Source organism: Gossypium hirsutum, chromosome A06 (assembly GCF_007990345.1).
Source record: "Gossypium hirsutum isolate 1008001.06 chromosome A06, Gossypium_hirsutum_v2.1, whole genome shotgun sequence".
NCBI lineage: Eukaryota > Viridiplantae > Streptophyta > Magnoliopsida > Malvales > Malvaceae > Gossypium > Gossypium hirsutum.
The window spans coordinates 67,890,785-67,909,800 of record NC_053429.1 but is presented as its reverse complement, the minus strand read 5'-3'; the positions used below and the strand labels follow the sequence as shown (position 1 = coordinate 67,909,800).

The window sequence follows — 19,016 nt, the reverse complement described above, 5'->3', positions numbered from 1 at the left end:
TAGTAATTCGCACAAATGCCTTCGGGACTTAACCCGGATTTAGTATCTCGCACAAATGCCTTCGGGCTTAGCCCGGAATTAGTATCTCGCACAAATGCCTTCGGGCTTAGCCCGGAATTAGTATCTCGCACAAATGCCTTCGGATCTTAGTCCGGATATTGTCACTTAGCACAAGCCTTCGGGACTTAGCCCGGACATCATTCAAATAACCATGCACATTTAACAATAAATCATGGCCCATTCGTATTTCATTTTCGTTAGCAAAACACAAACACAAGACATTTATCTTTCTTGCAAATTCGGCTCAATAGCCACACAAAGAGCATGATTTTAATTTGCTCAAAACATGATCTAATCACATCATAATTTAAGCTCTTTTACTCAAGAACTTACCTCGGGTGTTGTCGAACGATTCCGATAACTATTCGACCACTTTTTCCTTCCCTTTATCGGATTTAGTTCCCCTTTGCTCTTGAGCTTAATTAAACAAATAAATTGATTTAATCATTTGAGCATCGAAAAGAGGAACACAAGGCACTTAGCCCATATTTATACATTAGACATTAAAGTCACATATGTACGGAATCATGAATCAAACTCAACATTTTAGCTAATTTTTCCCCCTTGGCCGAATATGCATGTCTATTTTGGGGCCGATTTCAACACTTAATACATTCTACAAGTATGGTCACTTGTATTGACTAAACACCCTTTTGTTTCAAGTTCAAAACTTGGCTAATACACACATATACACACTAGTAAATCATCCTCTCCCTTTTCATCAATTTAACACATGCATTGCTCATTAACATGCAAAAGTTATATTCGGCCTTAGCACACAACTTGCTAGCCGATTCTTCTCCATTTAGCAACCAATGCACATATGTGCTCACTCAAAATGCTAAAAAGGAGGTTCAAGAATCATCAAGCCACCATCACATGCATCATTACCAAGCTTCATATTTAGCATGCAATGGCATTAACACAAAATCCACCTAGGCCGAATCTTAACTCATCTTCATGCCTCATCACCACAACATCAAACATCAACCAAGAATGATGCATCCATGGCCGAGTGTCATTTCCATCACATAGCAAGATTTAGACCATGGGCTAGGTAGAACTCAAGCTAACAACTAAAATATGCATGAATCTCAAAGAATAATATCAAACATACCTCAATCTAGTTACATGCATGGCCAAACTTCCTCCTAATCCTCTTCCAAACCAAACATGAAGCAAGAACTCCTTCCTCCTTCCTTAGAATTTTCGGTCAAAAGAGGATGAAAAAGGATGAACAAGTTTTTCTTTTCCTTTCTTTAGCTCACGGCAATGGGGGGGAAACAACTACACACATTTTTTTTTGTATTCATCATACTCCTTTTCATTATTTTATGCCCATGCCCCTTATTTTATTTTATTCCTACATACCTCACCAAGCCAACATATTCCCAACATGTTTCCACCCATAGCATGGCCAACCACTAGCTCAAATTTTGGGTAATTTGACATGCAAACCCATCATTTTCACAACATGCATTAATAGACCATTTTAAATTAGCCTATCATATTTTCACCATGTCTCATATCAATCCCTATTTAATAATTTCTCATGCAATTGGCAAAATTGGAGAATGAAACTTCCACATACTCATGTACACACATAATAAGCATAGAATATGGAAATCAATTATTTTTATGACTCGGTTTTGTGGTCCCGAAACCACTTCCCGACTAGGGTCAATTTTGGGCTGTCACAACTCTCCCCCACTTAAGAAATTTTCGTCCCCGAAAATCTTACCGGTAAATAGGTTTGGGTATCGTTCTTTCATCGAGCTCTCTGTTTCCCAAGTAGCTTCCTCGATCCCGTGTTTGAGCCATAACACCTTTACTAACGGAACCCTTTTGTTTCGCAACTCCTTCACTTCACGAGCTAGGATACGCATCGTCTCTTCTTCATAACTCATATCGGCTTGAATTTCAACCTCTGATGGGCTAATTATGTGCGATGGATCAGATCGATAGCGTCGAAGCATCGAAACATGAAAGACGTCGTGAATCTTTTCAAGCTCAAGGGGCAAAATCAATCTATACGCAACCGGACCAACTCGTTCGGAGATTTCGTACGGCCCAATGAATCTCGAGCTCAACTTGCCCTTACGGCCAAACCTGAGTACCTTTTTCCAAGGCGAAACTTTAAGGAACACTTTATCTCCCACCTGATATTCAATGTCCTTTCGTTTCAAATCCGCATACGATTTTTGACGATCTGTGGCTGCTTTCAGACTTTCACGGATTACCTTTACTTTCTGTTCGGCATCCTTAATCAAATCAACTCCGAAAATTTTACTTTCACCGAGCTCGGTCCAAAACAATGGTGTACGGCATTTACGACCGTACAAAGCCTCGTAAGGTGCCATCTTAATACTTGATTGAAAACTATTGTTGTAAGCGAATTCAATCAAAGGTAAATACCGTTCCCATGAACTACTGAACTCGAGGATGCAACATCTCAACATATCCTCAAGTATCTGAATTATCCGCTCAGATTGACCATCGGTTTGGGGGTAGAAAGCATTGCTAAAATGCAGCTTGGTACCCAAAGCTTCTTGCAATTTCTTCCAAAATCGTGAGGAAAATCTCGGATCTCTATCCGACACGATAGAAATAGGTACCCCGTGTAATCTCACAATTTGAGAAGCATACAATTCAGCTAGTTTATCCAACGAAAAATCCGTACGCACGGGGATAAAGTGAGCCGACTTAGTCAGTCTATCAACAACAACCCAAATTGCATCCTTCTTACTTGCTAACAATGGCAGTCCGGACACGAAGTCCATTGTGACTCGATCCCATTTCCACTCGGGTATCATGATCGGCTGAAGTAATCCTGAAGGCACTTGATGTTCCGCTTTCACTTGTTGACATATTAAACATCTCGAAACAAAGTCGGAGATGTCTCGTTTCATACCATGCCACCAAAACCAACGTTTCAAATCGTTGTACATTTTCGTACTCCCCGGGTGAATTGACATTCGGCTACAATGGCTTCGTTCAGAATCATCGAAATGAGTTCCGAATTCCTTGGAACACACAAATGACTTCTGAACCTCAAACAATCATCGTCATCAATTTGAAACTCCGATTCCTTGTTCGGAACACACTCAGCCCGTTTTGCAACAATTCATCATCGACTTTCTGAGCTTCACGAATTTGATGAGTCAATAATGGTTTGGCTTTTAATTCAGCTACTAACACATTGTCGGGTAGAACAGACAAATGCACATTCATCGCTCGTAAAGCAAACAATGACTTCCGACTTAAGGCGTCCGCAACCATATTAGCCTTTCCCGGGTGGTAATCAATGACAAGCTCGTAATCTTTCAACAACTCAAGCCAACATCTTTGTCGCAGATTCAAGTCTCTTTGAGTCATCAAATATTTGAGACTTTTGTGATCCGAAAATACATGGCACTTTTCACCAAATAAGTAATGTCGCCATATTTTTAAAGCAAATACGATGGCAGCTAGTTCAAGATCATGGGTCGGATAATTTTTCTCATGTGGCTTTAATTGTCTCGACGCATAGGCCACAACTCGACCTTCTTGCATCAATACGCAACCCAACCCAAGTAGGGATGCGTCACTATAAATGACAAACTCTTTGCCTGATTCGGGTTGCACTAAAATTGGAGCTTCAGTCAAATAAGTTTTTAGTTGATCAAAACTTTTCTGACATTTCTCCGTCCATTCGAACTTAACATCCTTTTGAAGTAGCTTCGTCATTGGTGTGGCTATCATCGAGAAACCTTTGACAAATCGTCGGTAATAACCGGCGAGCCCCAAAAAGCTCCGAACCTCAGTAATATTTCTCGGAGGTTTCCAGTTAAGTATGGCTGAAATTTTGCTCGAGTCAACTCGAATACCCGATGCGGATACCACATGACCCAAGAAGCTAACCTCTCTTAACCAGAACTCACACTTACTGAACTTAGCATATAACTGCTTATCCCGCAAAATTTGCAACACTAGCCTCAGATGCTCAGCATGTTCGGTCTCATCTCTTGAATAGACCAAGATGTCATCAATGAACACAACTACGAACCGATCCAAATATGGTCTGAAGATCCGATTCATCAAATCCATAAATACCGCAGGGGCATTTGTGAGCCCAAACGGCATCACTAAGAACTCGTAGTGACCATATCTCATCCTGAAGGCAGTTTTGGGTATGTCCGATTCTCGAATTCGCAACTGATAATAGCCCGATCTCAAATCTATTTTTGAGAACACTGTGGCTCCCTTCAGTTGGTCGAACAAATCATCGATGCGCAGCAACGGATATTTGTTCTTTATCGTCACTTTATTCAGTTGACGATAGTCAATGCACAACCTCATGGTTCCGTCCTTCTTTTTCATGAACAATACTGGTGCACCCCAAGGTGAGAAACTTGGTCGAGCAAAACCTCTATCCGTCAATTCTTGCAACTGAGCTTTCAACTCTTTTAACTCGGTTGGTGCCATACGATACGGAGCTATCGAAATCGGCGTAGTCCCGGGTACAAGCTCAATACCAAACTCTACCTCCCGAACAGGTGGTAAACCCGGTAATTCTTCAGGAAAAACATCCGGGTATTCACAAACCACCTGCACAGATTCGGGTTTCTTTTCTAATTCTTTGTCATCAAGTACATACGCAAGGTATGCTTCGCACCCTTTTCTTACATATTTCTGGGCCAACATTGCTGATATTACAGCTGGCATCCCCTCCAAGTCCGTAGACTCAACTCAGATTACTTCGTTATTTGCGCACCTCAAATCAATAGTCTTGCTTTTGCAATTCACAACCGCATCGTGCGCGGTCAACCAATCCAAACCAAGAATAACATCAAATTCATCAAACGGCAAAAGCATCAAGTCCGCCGGGAAACAGGAACCTCGAATTACTAGGGGACATTCCTTACACACTTTGTCGACAAGCACGTAACGACCCAAGGGGTTTGACACCCGAATTACGAACTCAGTAGACTCAATAGGTAAAGTCTTACTGGATGCTAAGGTTTCACATATGTAAGAATGAGTAGAACCGGGGTCAATCAAAGCAATTACATTAGTATCCAAGAGAGTAAAAGTACAGGTAATAACATCAGGCGAAGAAGCATCCTCGCGGGCACGTATAGCATAAGCTCTAGCAGGCGCACGAGCCTCAGATCTGGTCGTAGCATCTCTAGATCCTCTCTGACCACCACCAGCATTGCCCGTATTTCCAGATGGTCTACCTCGAGCAGTGGTAGCACCCGGTTTCCCACTCTGATTTTCATTCTGTTCAGACAACCTCGGGCAATCTTTAATGAAGTGGTCAACTGATCCGCACTTGTAACAGGAGCGGTCAGGGAATCTACAACTCCCCGAATGCCATTTACCGCAATATCGACATTTCGTTCTGTCTCGACGTTCATTCCCAACACTGGCGACCGAAGTGCCTCGTGTACCCACAGGGGGTCGATCACGATCTCGTCTAAAAAGGCCCGAAGTGCCTCTCGACCAGCCGACATCATCTTGAAATTTCTTCGATGCCTGTTGAAGAGACTTTCCCGAAGATCTTTTACGAAACTCTCCAGTTCCCTCATCAACTTTTTGTTTTTCTTTCTAAGCTCTTCGGCTTTACAAGCTCGCTCGACAAGTACTACGAACTCTCGTATTTCAAGAACGCCAACGAACATTTTTATATCTTCATTCAGCCCATCCTCGAAGCGTTTACACATGATAGCCTCGGACGAAACACATTCCCGAGCGTATTTGCTAAGTCTAACAAATTTTCGCTCGTAATCAGTAACCGACATGGAACCTTGCTTAAGCTCAAGAAATTCCTTCCGTTTTTGATCAACAAATCTCTGACTGATATACTTTTTCCGAAACTCAGTTTGGAAAAACTCCCAAGTTACTTACTCTCGGGGCACAACAGAAGTCAGAGTACTCCACCAATAGTAGGCAGAATCACGTAGCAAGGAGATAGTACACTTTAGGCATTCATCGGGTGTACAAGATAGCTCATCGAGTACCCGGATAGTGTTGTCCAACCAAAATTCAGCTTGCTCGGCATCGTCGCTATCCGTAGCCTTAAATTCAGTAGCCCCATGTTTTCGGATTCTGTCAGCTAGGGGCTTATTTGACCTTATTTGGTCAGTTACCGGAGGTATTGTAGGTGCGGGGGTGGTATTAGTCGGGAATGGAGGTTGTGGAACAACCGTATTAGTTCGAATGTATTGGTTGAACCAATCATTCATCACGCTATAGAAAGCTGGTCTAGCTTCCTCATTCGGGTTACTAGCATTAGGTTGAGAGTCCGCCGGCACTGTCCCTTGTGCGGGAGCAGGCGCTACACTCTCAAGATCATCAGCTACCTCTCGGTCGGGATCAGGATCCATTACTATAAATAAACACATTTACAATTGTCAGAAATCACCACACTATCAAGTAATCACATAAAATGGCATGTATAGCTAGACCCAACGCATTACGGTAGTCCTAGAATCGACTAAACCGTAGCTCTGATACCAATCAAATGTAACACCCCGAACCCGAGACCGTCACCGGAGTCGAACACGAGGTGTTAACAGACTTTTAAAAATTTTCCAGACACTGCCAATCTGCCTAATAGTCGCTTTAAAAATCATATCTTGAGTTTCACAACTCGAAAATCAGTTTCGTAATTTTTCCCTGAAACTAGACTCATATGCCCCTCTACATATTTTTTTCTAGAATTTTTGGTCTGGTCAATTAGTACAGTTTATTAGTCAAAGTCTCCCATGTTACAGGGATCGACTACCCTGACCTTTGCGCATTACGACTTGGATATCTCCTTGTACAGGGCTCCAATACTGATGCCGTTTGTTTCTATAGAAACTAGACTCAGAAAGGAATCTATACATATATGGTATGACTCCTAATTATCTCTTGTTAATTTATAATGAATTTCCAAATTCGGAACAGGAAATCCAGAAACCGTTCTGGCCCTGTCTCACGAGAACCTGAATATCTCTTAACATACTGTCCGTATGATTGTTTCGTTACTTTCCTATGAAAGTAGATTCATCAAGGTTTGTTTACATAATTTATTCACTATTTAATTCCATTCCTGCTATTTTTAGTGATTTTCCAAATCTACCTCACTGCTGCTGTCAGCATCTGCCTTTAAGGTAGACTTTACCTATTTCATGGTTTCCATGATTCAACTAGCCCTTTTTTGCATAAATAGCACAATTTATGAAAGTGATTAACCATTCCCATGGCCAATCCTTGTCAAGCATATCCACACCAAGTGATTATAACATTATACTCAAACACATATAAGCCATTTTCGCATGGCTATCCAAAATTATACAAGTCCAAAGGGTCCACGACCCACAACAAACGGGTAGTCCTATACATGCCATTTCGAAGTTCAACCAAAATTGTACCAAAAGGGGGCTTTGATAGCGTGGGCGACTTTGACCTCAAGATCCCGAGTCCGATAGCTGGAGAACCAATCTATAAAACAGAGGAGCAATGAAACGGAGTAAGCAATTTATGCTTACTAAGTTTTGAGCAAGGAATTCCAGCACAACAAAAGTATAGCATTCATATGGCTAAACGGATAATTTCATATGCACAAATTTTCGATATCATACTTGCTTCACATTACCAACCCTTATGTACATACACAAAAGATCAACTCAGCCAAAGGCCGGTAGCTCGTTTATCAACTGAGCGAACACTTATTTGTAAGGGCTCAACTAAATTCAAGCACATACGAAACATACCTCAATGTTGGGATGTTTCGAGAGTATTAACTGGAATTTTACAGCAAGTTCATTCATTCCCAAATCACGTACCTTCGGAATTTAACCGGATATAGCTCCTCGTTCAAATGCCTTCGGGACATAGCCCGGTTATAGTAATTCGCACGTTATAGTAATTCGCACAAATGCCTTCGGGACTTAACCCGGATTTAGTATCTCGCACAAATGCCTTCGGGCTTAGCCCGGAATTAGTATCTCGCACAAATGCCTTCGGGCTTAGCCCGGAATTAGTATCTCGCACAAATGCCTTCGGATCTTAGTCCGGATATTGTCACTTAGCACAAGCCTTCGGGACTTAGCCCGGACATCATTCAAATAACCATGCACATTTAACAATAAATCATGGCCCATTCGTATTTCATTTTCGTTAGCAAAACACAAACACAAGACATTTATCGTTCTTGCAAATTCGGCTCAATAGCCACACAAAGAGCATGATTTTAATTTGCTCAAGACATGATCTAATCACATCATAATTTAAGCTCTTTTACTCAAGAACTTACCTCGGGTGTTGTCGAACGATTCCGATAACTATTCGACCACTTTTTCCTTCCCTTTATCGGATTTAGTTCCCCTTTGCTCTTGAGCTTAATTAAACAAATAAATTGATTTAATCATTTGAGCATCGAAAGAGGAACACAAGGCACTTAGCCCATATTTATACATTAGACATTAAAGTCACATATGTACGGAATCATGAATCAAACTCAACATTTTAGCTAATTTTTCCCCCTTGGCCGAATATGCATGTCTATTTTGGGGCCGATTTCAACACTTAATACATTCTACAAGTATGGTCACTTGTATTGACTAAACACCCTTTTGTTTCAAGTTCAAAACTTGGCTAATACACACATATACACACTAGTAAATCATCCTCTCCCTTTCCATCAATTTAACACATGCATTGCTCATTAACATGCAAAAGTTATATTCGGCCTTAGCACACAACTTGCTAGCCGATTCTTCTCCATTTAGCAACCAATGCACATATGTGCTCACTCAAAAATGCTAAAAAGGAGGTTCAAGAATCATCAAGCCACCATCACATGCATCATTAACAAGCTTCATATTTAGCATGCAATGGCATTAACACAAAATCCACCTAGGTCGAATCTTAAGTCATCTTCATGCCTCATCACCACAACATCAAACATCAACCAAGAATGATGAATCCATGGTCGAGTGTCATTTCCATCACATAGCAAGATTTAGACCATGGGCTAGGTAGAACTCAAGCTAACAACTAAAATATGCATGAATCTCAAAGAATAATATCAAACATACCTCAATCTAGTTACATGCATGGCCAAACTTCCTCCTAATCCTCTTCCAAACCAAACATGAAGCAAGAACTCCTTCCTCCTTCCTTAGAATTTTCGGTCAAAAGAGGAGGAAAAAGGATGAACAAGTTTTTCTTTTCCTTTCTTTAGCTCACGGCAATGGGGGGGGAAAACAACTACACACATTTTTTTTTTGTATTCATCATACTCCTTTTCATTATTTTATGCCCATGCCCCTTATTTTATTTTTTTCCTACATACCTCACTAGGCCAACATGTTCCCAACATGTTTCCACCCATAGCATGGCCAACCACTAGCTCAAATTTTGGGTAATTTGACATGCAAACCCATCATTTTCACAACATGCATTAATAGACCATTTTAAATTAGCCTATCATATTTTCACCATGTCTCATATCAATCCCTATTTAATAATTTCTCATGCAATTGGCAAAATTGGAGAATGAAACTTCCACATACTCATGTACACACATAATAAGCATAGAATATGGAAATCAATTATTTTTATGACTCAGTTTTGTGGTCCCGAAACTACTTCCCAACTAGGGTCAATTTTGGGCTGTCACATGCCAGATACTATTAATACGGTAGTATGATGAATTCTGACAGTTAAAAATGTGTTTTCGTATAGTAATGGATCTCGATCCCAATCGAGCGGTAGCCGATGATGTTGAGAGTGTAGCGCCTATTCCCGCGCATGGGACAGCACCGATGGGCTCTCAACCTATTGCAAGCAATCAGAACGAGGAGGCTAGACAGGCTTTTTATAGTGTGATGAATGATTGGTTCAACCAATACATTCGAACTAATACGGTTGTTCCACAACCTGTACTCCCGAATAATACACCCCCTGCACCTACGATACCTTCGGTAACTGATCAGACGAGGTTAAATAAGTCTCCTGTAGGCAGAATCCGAAAGCACGAGGCTACTGAATTTAAGGCTACAGATAGCGATGATGCTAAGCAAGTTGAATTTTGGTTGGACTATACTATCTGAGTATTTGATGAACTATCTTGTACACCTGATGAATGCCTGAAATCTGCCATATCTCTGCTACGTGATTCTGCCTATTATTGGTGGAATACATTGGTTTCTGTTGTGCCCAAAGAACGGGTGACGTGGGAATTCTTCCGGATTGAATTTCGAAAAAAATATATCAGTCAGAGGTTCATTGATCAAAAACGAAAAGAATTTCTTGAGCTTAAACAGGGTTTCATGTCAGTTACTGATTATGAACGGAAGTTTGTCAGACTCAGTAGATATGCTCGGGAATGTGTATCGTCTGAGGCTATTATGTGTAAACATTTTGAAGATGGGCCGAATGAAGATATAAAGGTGTTTGTTGGCATTCTTGAAATACGAGAGTTCGTAGTACTTGTCGAACGAGCTTGCAAAGCCGAAGAACTTAGTAAAGAAAAAAAGAAAGCTAATGTCGAAGCTGGAGAATTTCATAAAAGATCTTCAGGAAAGTCTTTTCAGCAATCATCGAAGAAATTTCGAGATGATTCAGGCCGATCAAAGAATATTTCAGGTTTTTCCAGACGAGACCACGATCGACCCTCTGTGAGTACACGAGCCATTTCAGTTGCCAGTGTTGGAAACGAACGTCGGGACAGAACCAAGTGCAAGTATTGTGGTAAATGGCATTCGGGGAGTTGTAGATTTCATGACCGCTCCTGTTATAAATGCGGGTCAGCCGACCACTTTATCAAAAGCTGCCCGAGATTATCCGAACAAAATGTGAATCAGAGTGGGAAACCGAGTAATACTACAGCACGAGGTAGACCACCTCTGAATACGGGGAATGCTAGCGGCGGTCAGAGAGGGTCTAGAGATGTTACAACCAGATCCGAGGCTCGTGCTCCTGCTAGAGCTTATGCTATACGCGCACGCGAGGTTGCTTCACCACCAGATGTTATTACTGGTACTTTTACTCTTTTTGATACTGATGTGATTGCTTTGATTGTCCCTGGTTCTACTCATTCATATGTATGTGAGACTTTAGCATCCAGTAAGACTTTATCTGTTGAGTCTACTGAGTATGTTATTCGAGTGTCGAATCCCTTGGGCTGTTATGTGCTTGTTGATAAGGTGTGTAAGAAATGCCCCCTAGTAGTCCGAGATTACTGCTTTCCGGCCGATTTGATGCTTTTACCATTTGATGAATTTGATGTTATCCTCGGTACGGATTGGTTGACCGTACATGATGCAGTTGTGAATTGCAAAAGTAAAACCATTGATTTGAGATGTGCAAATAATGAGATAATCCGAGTTGAGTCTACTGATTGGAATGGATTGCCAGCAATAATAATATCCTCGATGTTAGCTCAAAAATATGTGAGAAAGGGGTGTGAAGTGTATCTTGCATACGTACTTGATAGTAAAGAATCAGAAAAAAAGCTTGAATCAGTGCCAGTGGTTTGTGAATATCCAGATGTTTTTTCCGAAGAATTACCGGGGTTACCACCTGATCGGGAAGTAGAGTTTGGCATTGAACTTGTACCTGGGACTACACCGATTCCGATAGCTCCGTATCGTATGGCACCAACCGAATTAAAGGAATTGAAAGCTCAGTTGCAAGAGTTGATGGATAGAGGTTTCGTTAGACCGAGTTTCTCACCTTGGGGTGCACCAGTGTTGTTTGTGAAAAAGAAGGACGGAACCATGAGGTTGTGCATCGACTATCGTCAGTTGGATAAAGTGAAAATAAAGAATAAATATCCGTTACCGCGTATTGATGATTTGTTTGATCAACTGAAGGGAGCCTCAGTGTTTTCAAAAATAGATTTGAAATCGGGTTATTATCAGTTGCGAGTTCGAGACTCAGATATACCTAAAACTACTTTTAGAACGAGATACGGTCACTACGAGTTCTTAGTGATGCCGTTTGGGCTCACTAATGCCCCTGCAATATTTATGGATTTGATGAACTGAATTGTCAGACAGTGTTTGGATCGGTTTGTAGTTGTGTTTATAGATGACATCTTGATTTATTCACGTGATGAAACTGAACACGCCGAGCACCTGATATTAGTGTTGCAGATTTTACGGGATAAGCAGTTATATGCTGAATTTAGTAAATGTGAGTTTTGGTTGAGAGAAGTTAGGTTTTTGGGTCATGTGGTATCCGCATCGGGTTTTCGAGTTGATCTGAGCAAAATTTCGACCGTACTTAACTGGAAGCCTCCAAGAAATGTTACTGAAGTTTGGAGCTTTTTAGGACTTGTCGGTTACTACAGACGGTTTGTAAAGGGTTTTTTGATGATAGCCACACCAATGACGAAGCTACTGCAGAAAGATGTTAAGTTTGAATGGTCAGAAAAATGTCAGAAGAGCTTCGATCAGTTGAAAACGTATTTGACTGAAGCTCCAGTACTAGTGCAGCCCGAATCCGGTAAAGAGTTTGTCATTTACAGTGATGCATCCTTACTTGGGCTGGGTTGTGTGTTGATGCTAGAAGGTCGAGTTGTAGCTTACGCATTGAGGCAATTGAAGCCGCATGAGAAAAACTATCCGACCCATGATCTTGAATTAGTTGCCATCGTATTCGCTTTGAAAATATGGCGACACTACTTGTTTGGAGAAAGGTGCCATGTATATTCGGATCACAAAAGCCTCAAATATTTGATGACTCAAAGAGATTTGAATCTGCGACAAAGACGTTGGCTTGAGTTGTTGAAAGATTATGAGCTTGTCATCTACTATCACCCGGGAAAGGCTAACGTGGTTGCTGATGCTTTAAGTCGTAAATCACTGTTTGCTTTACGAGCGATGAATGTACACCTGTCTGTTTCATTTGATAATGTGTTAGTAGCAGAATTAAGGGCCAAACCATTATTGATTCATCAAATATGTGAAGCTTAGAAAGTCGATGATAAATTGGTTGCTAATCGAGCTGAATGTGTTTCAAAGTTGGAATCAGAATTTCAAATTGATGACGACAATTGTTTGAGGTTCAGAAGTCGATTGTCTGTTCCAAGAAAATCAGAACTTATTTCGGTAATTTTGAATGAGGCTTATAGTAGCCTAATGTCAATTCACTCGGGGAGTACAAAAATGTACAACGATCTGAAACGTCAATTTTGGTGGCCCGATATGAAACGAGACATTTCTGATTTTGTTTCAAAGTGTTTGATATGTCAACAAGTGAAAGCAAAACATCAAGTGCCTTCAGGGTTACTTCATCCGATCATGATACCTGAATGGAAATGGGATCGAGTCACGATGTATTTTGTATCTGGGTTGCCATTGTCGTCAAGTAAGAAAGATGTGATTTGGGTTGTTGATAGACTGACTAAGTCGGCTCATTTTATTTCCGTACGTACGGATTATTCACTGGACAAACTAGCTGAATTGTACGTTTCTCAGATTATAAGGTTACACGGGGTACCTATTTCTATTGTGTCGGATAGAGATCCGAGATTCACATCGCGATTTTGGAAGAAATTGCAAGAAGCATTGGGCACCAAGTTGCATTTTAGCACCGCTTTTCATCCTCAGACTGATGGTCAATCAGGGCGGATAATTCAGATACTCGAGGATATGTTGAGATGTTGCATCCTTGAGTTTAATGGTTCATGGGAATGATATTTACCTTTGATTGAATTCGCGTACAGCAATAGTTTTCAATCAAGCATTAGGATGGCACCTTATGAGGCTTTGTATGGTCGTAAATGTCGTACACCGTTATTTTGGACCGAGCTTAGTGAAAATAAAATCTTTGGGGTCGATTTGATTAAAGATGCTGAGCAAAAAGTAAAAGTAATCCGTGAAAGTCTGAAGGCAGCTTCGGATCGTCAGAAGTCATATGCGGATTTAAAACGAAAAGACATTGAATATCAGGTTGGAGACAAAGTATTTCTTAAAGTTTCACCTTGGAAAAAGGTGCTCAGATTTAGCCATAAAGGAAAGTTGAGTCCGAGGTTCATCGGGCCGTATAAGATATCTGAACGAATTGGGCCAGTCGCATACAGATTGATTTTACCCCCTGAACTTGAAAAGATTCACAATGTTTTTCATGTCTCGATGCTTCGACGTTATAGATCCAATCCATCGTACATAATTAACCCATCAGAGGTTGAAAAATCTGATTTGAGTTATGAAGAAGAACCGATTCGTATCCTAGCTCACGAGGTGAAAGAGTTGCGAAACAAAAAGGTTCCATTAGTAAAGGGGTTATGGCTCAAACACGGGATCGAAGAAGCTACATGGGAAACCGAGAAATCTATGAAAGAACGATACCCAAATCTATTCACTGGTAAGATTTTCGGGGACAAAAATTCCTTAAGTGGGGGAGAGTTGTGACAGACCTAATTTGGCCCTAGTAGGAAAGTGGTTTTGAGACCACAAAATCGAGTCATGAAAATAATTAACCGTTATAATCTATGCTTACTGTATGTGTACATGCACGTGTGAAAGTTTCATGTTTTAATTTGGTCAATTGTATGTGAAATTATTAAATAGGACTTATGTGAGAAAATTCTGAAATGTGATAGGTTCATCTTAAGTGGCCTATTAATGCATGTGACAAAGAAGATGGACTTGCATGTCAAATATTCATTTTATTTAGGTAGTGGCCGGCAATGATGATATGTTATATGGAATATATGTATTATTTAATTATAATGGCTTTATAATTTTAATTTAGTAATGAATTAATAAAAAGAAAATGGGTGATGAAAACAAAGCTTCACCTTTGTTCTTCTGGGCCGAAATGTAAGAGCGGAAAAGGGAGAAAACTTCATTTGGTTACCATAGGCTTAAATCAAGCTCAAGAGCAAAGAGGGTCAAAGTTGGATAGGGGAAAAGAGAAAGTAATTGAGTAGCCTTTCTGCAACTGTTCAAGTATATCCGAGGTAAGTTTTGAATAGTCACATTTAGTACGTAATTGATAATATCATGATATGTGTATGATAACTGTACTACGATCTATTGATTCTATTTGAATATAGTTGAGTGACAAATAATTTATGTTTAAGGCTTAAAGCCGAATAGACATTAGAAGTTAAGCTTGGAAAGTAAATGGACATATATTCTTTTGTATGTTATTGAGCCAAAAGTTACATGAATGGTGCCCATGTTATGCTATTATTCGAATGGAATAAATGAACTATGATTGTGAGATGTTATGTGAATTGAATTTTCTTGCGAATAAGTATGCATGACATTCAGTGATGTATATCCGGACTTAGGGTCCGCAGGCTATGTGCTGGAATTATATCTGGACATAGGGTCAGCAGGCTATGTGCTGGAATTATATCCGGACTTAAGGTCCGCAGGCTACGTGCTGGAAATATGTCCAGGCTAAAGTCTCACAGGCTTCGAGCTGGTATTATACCGGGTTTAAATTCCTACAGGCTTGTGCTGGTAATTGGTTTCAAGTCCTAAGACCTAACAGGCTTAATGCCAGTAAGTTAAGTAAGATTACGATATTGAATGTTCGCGGTAAACCATCGTCGAGTAAGTACTAGACATTTAAAATGTTCAGGTACGTATTACTTATTCATCGGTGAATTGATTTCGAATTGAATCATTAGCATCAAAGAAGAATATATATATAAATATGATTGATGGTTATATTTGTGAATATGAGAATGATTTAATCAGTCATGGTATATTTGTCTATGAATTATATGTTAAAATTTCTTTATGTACTCATGTACATTCAGTCAATGATTTTTGTGAATTATTAGTACTAAAGAATGATACTTAAGTGTGAATGAATGTTTTGATTTTCGATAAGTCTTTAATTGTTTGTGATGCTTAAAACTTACTAAGCTTTGAAAGCTTACTCTGTTCTTTATTTCTCTATTTTATAGATTGTTGATTTTGGCCACCGACTCGGGGATCATCAATAGTTCATCATACATCGATCTTTTTGGTATAGTTATATTTTGGACTCGATATGGCATGTATAGGTTAGGCTGATGATAACTATGTTTTGAAATTGTAAATATTTTGGCCATACGAAAATGGCGTATAACTTAAATATCAGTATGTATTTCAGCTCGATCTCTGTTTATGTTTATTGACACTGTGAATGAGATAATTAAATGTTTAGTTCGGTAATACCTCTTAGCCTTAATCTGGCGTTCGGATTCAAGTTATGGGTGTTACACCCGAACCCTTTCTAAAGTATGTTTTGGGCTTCGTAGACTCAAATAAGGGACTAGTGTAAGTGAATGAACGTTTTGAAATATGAATGAAATTTTATGGCCCGTATTTTAGTTTAATGTTTGTATGTTTGTCCGGTAACACCTCATACCTTATCCCAGCCTCGGGTACGAGTAAGGGGTGTTACACTTGGGATGACTTACCTCGACTGTACCGAATGGGAAAATGCTAAGTATCGTAAGAGGGATTTCTTCATTCAGTTTGGTAGTGACAATGTGAGGATCTGCGACATCTAATAATACTTTATCTCCAACCTTAAGTTGATTTGGGAAGGTATTGAGCTTGTTCTGGCGTAGTGTTGGTTTGTCATGTGTTCTCGGTTTATGCATCCGCCATTCATCTAGCTTCTCGATTTGTAGCCTTCGATCTTCATGAATAGGTCCTCTACTACTACTTGAGAATGGCTCATGTACTTCCTTCAAACTCATTTCCTGCAAAGTAGGTTGCACCATATAGTCAGTTTTAGTAGAATGGTTTAGACGATCACCTTCAATTTCCGATGCGTTGCCAGAATTGCGAGCTTGAAGGGTGATTGTTTTGTCTCCCACATGGAGTGTGAGCTCACCTGTGCCAACATCAATAATCGTTTTAGTAGTTGCTAAAAAGGGCCATCCTAAAATCAAAGGAGTGTTGCTATCCTTCTCTATGTCTAGAATAATGAAGTCAACGGGAATTATAAATTTATCGATTTTAACTAGCACATCTTCAATAATACCCCTAGGAAACTTATAGTTTTATCAGCTAATTGAATGCTCATCCTAGTCTGTTTGGGTTTCCCAAGACCTAATTGTTTGAACATTTTGTAAGGCATGACGTTAATACTAGCCCCTAAATCAGCTAATGCATTATTAACATCTAAACTACCAATTAAGCAAGGAATTGTAAAACTCCCTGGATCTTTTAGTTTGTTGGGTAGTTTATTCTGTAGAATAGTTGAGCAAATTACGTTTAACTCTACATGCGACGCCTTGTCCAACTTTCGCTTATTGCTCCTTTAAAAATTTCATTGCATTTTGCATCTGTGATAGAGCTTCAATAAACGGTAAGTTAATATATAATTTTTTTAAGAGTTTAAGAAATTTACCAAATTGTTCATCTGAGCGGTCTTTCCTTGTCCCGTTGGGGTATGGCACACGAGGTTTATATTCGACATTCACTGATTTGTTTTTATTATGACCTACCTTACCTTGATCTCTGCTTACCCCAGTTTCTTGCTTCGGTTCAGGCTCAGGTGGGTTCAGTATTACTTGGCAACCTACCTTGTGGTCATTTGGAGATTAGTTTGGAAAGCTGGCCTATCTGAGTTTTGAGCCCTTGGATCGACACTTGTTGATTTTTAAGTGCTGTCTCGGTGTTCTGGAAATGAGTTTTTGACACTGAGATAAATTTAGACAGCATCTCTTCAAGGTTTGGTTTCTTTTCCTGTTGATAGGGTGGTTGTTGAAATCCCAGAAGATGTTGTGGTCTTTGATTTCCTTGACCGCCCCACTAGAAATTGGGATGGTTCCTCCAACCTGCATTATAAGTGTTACTATATGGGTTATGTTGGGATCTAGAGTTGTTGTTACCCATATATTGGACTTGTTCCTCCTCGATGCTAGGGTTGAAGGGCTGATACTCTGTGCATGCCCCTCCTCCATTCGTCTCGCACCTCATTATTGGATGTACTTGAGTAGAACCAAGTAAACCATCAATCTTTTTATTTAGAAGTTCTACCAGGTTTGACAGCATAGTAATCGAATTGACGATATAAACGCCTGCTGTTTTAGTTGGCTTAGTCCTCATGACTTGCCACCGATAGTTATTCAGTGACATCTCTTCAATAAATTCGTAAGCCTCTTCAGGTGTTTTGTTGTTGATGGCTCCCCCGGCTGCTGCATTAATCGTTTGCCTTGTCGAGGGGTTCACACCATTGTAGAATGTTTGAACTAGCAACAATAGAGGTAATCCATGATGAGAACACCTTCGCAGTAGGTCCTTGTATCTCTCCCATGCATCGTAAACATTTTCTAAGTCCATCTGCACAAACGAAGAGATATCATTATGTAATTTGGCTGTTTTAGCCGGCAGAAAATATTTTAATAAAATTTTTTTGGTCATTTGTTCCCAAGTAGTAATTGACCCTTATGGTAACGAGTTCAACCACTGTTTAGCTTTGTTCCTTAATGAAAAAGGGAATAACCGAAGACGAATGGCATCGTCAGAAATGCCATTAATTTTAAATGTATCGCAGAATTCGAGGAAATTTTCCAAATGAGTGTTTGGATCCTCATCCTGCAAACCATCAAACTGAACAAATTGCTATATTATTTGAAATGTGTTAGGTTTTAGTTCAAAATTATTTACAGCAATAGCAGGTCTTACTATACTTGACTCAGTTCCTGTTAAAGTAGGTTTAGCATAATCATACATAGTATGCAGAGTAGGATTCTGATTAATAGCAATCGCAGGAGGTATTGGATTTTCTTGGTTTTCAGCCATCTCCTCGGTTGTGGTTGAAGTATCTTCCTCTTGCTTGTTCTCTGTGTATCTTAAGCTTCGCCTTATTTCTCTTTGGTTTCTACGAACTGTGCGATTGATTTCTTCGTCAAAAAGTAGTGGTCCTGACGGGTTTCTTCTAGTCATAAACTATAAAAACCTACCAAGAGAAAGAAAAAGTAAATAAATAAATAAAAATAAAATAAAATTAACTTG

The 19,016-nt window shown here is 39.8% G+C and overlaps 1 non-coding gene across 1 annotated transcript; it reads left to right on the top strand.

Moving 5' to 3' along the window:
- The first annotated feature begins 18,267 nt into the window (after positions 1 to 18,267).
- LOC121231032 (small nucleolar RNA R71) lies at positions 18,268 to 18,373 on the top strand. The gene has a single exon (XR_005929101.1). It is a non-coding gene; the product is annotated as a small nucleolar RNA R71 (small nucleolar RNA).
- Positions 18,374 to 19,016: the final 643 nt, after the last annotated feature.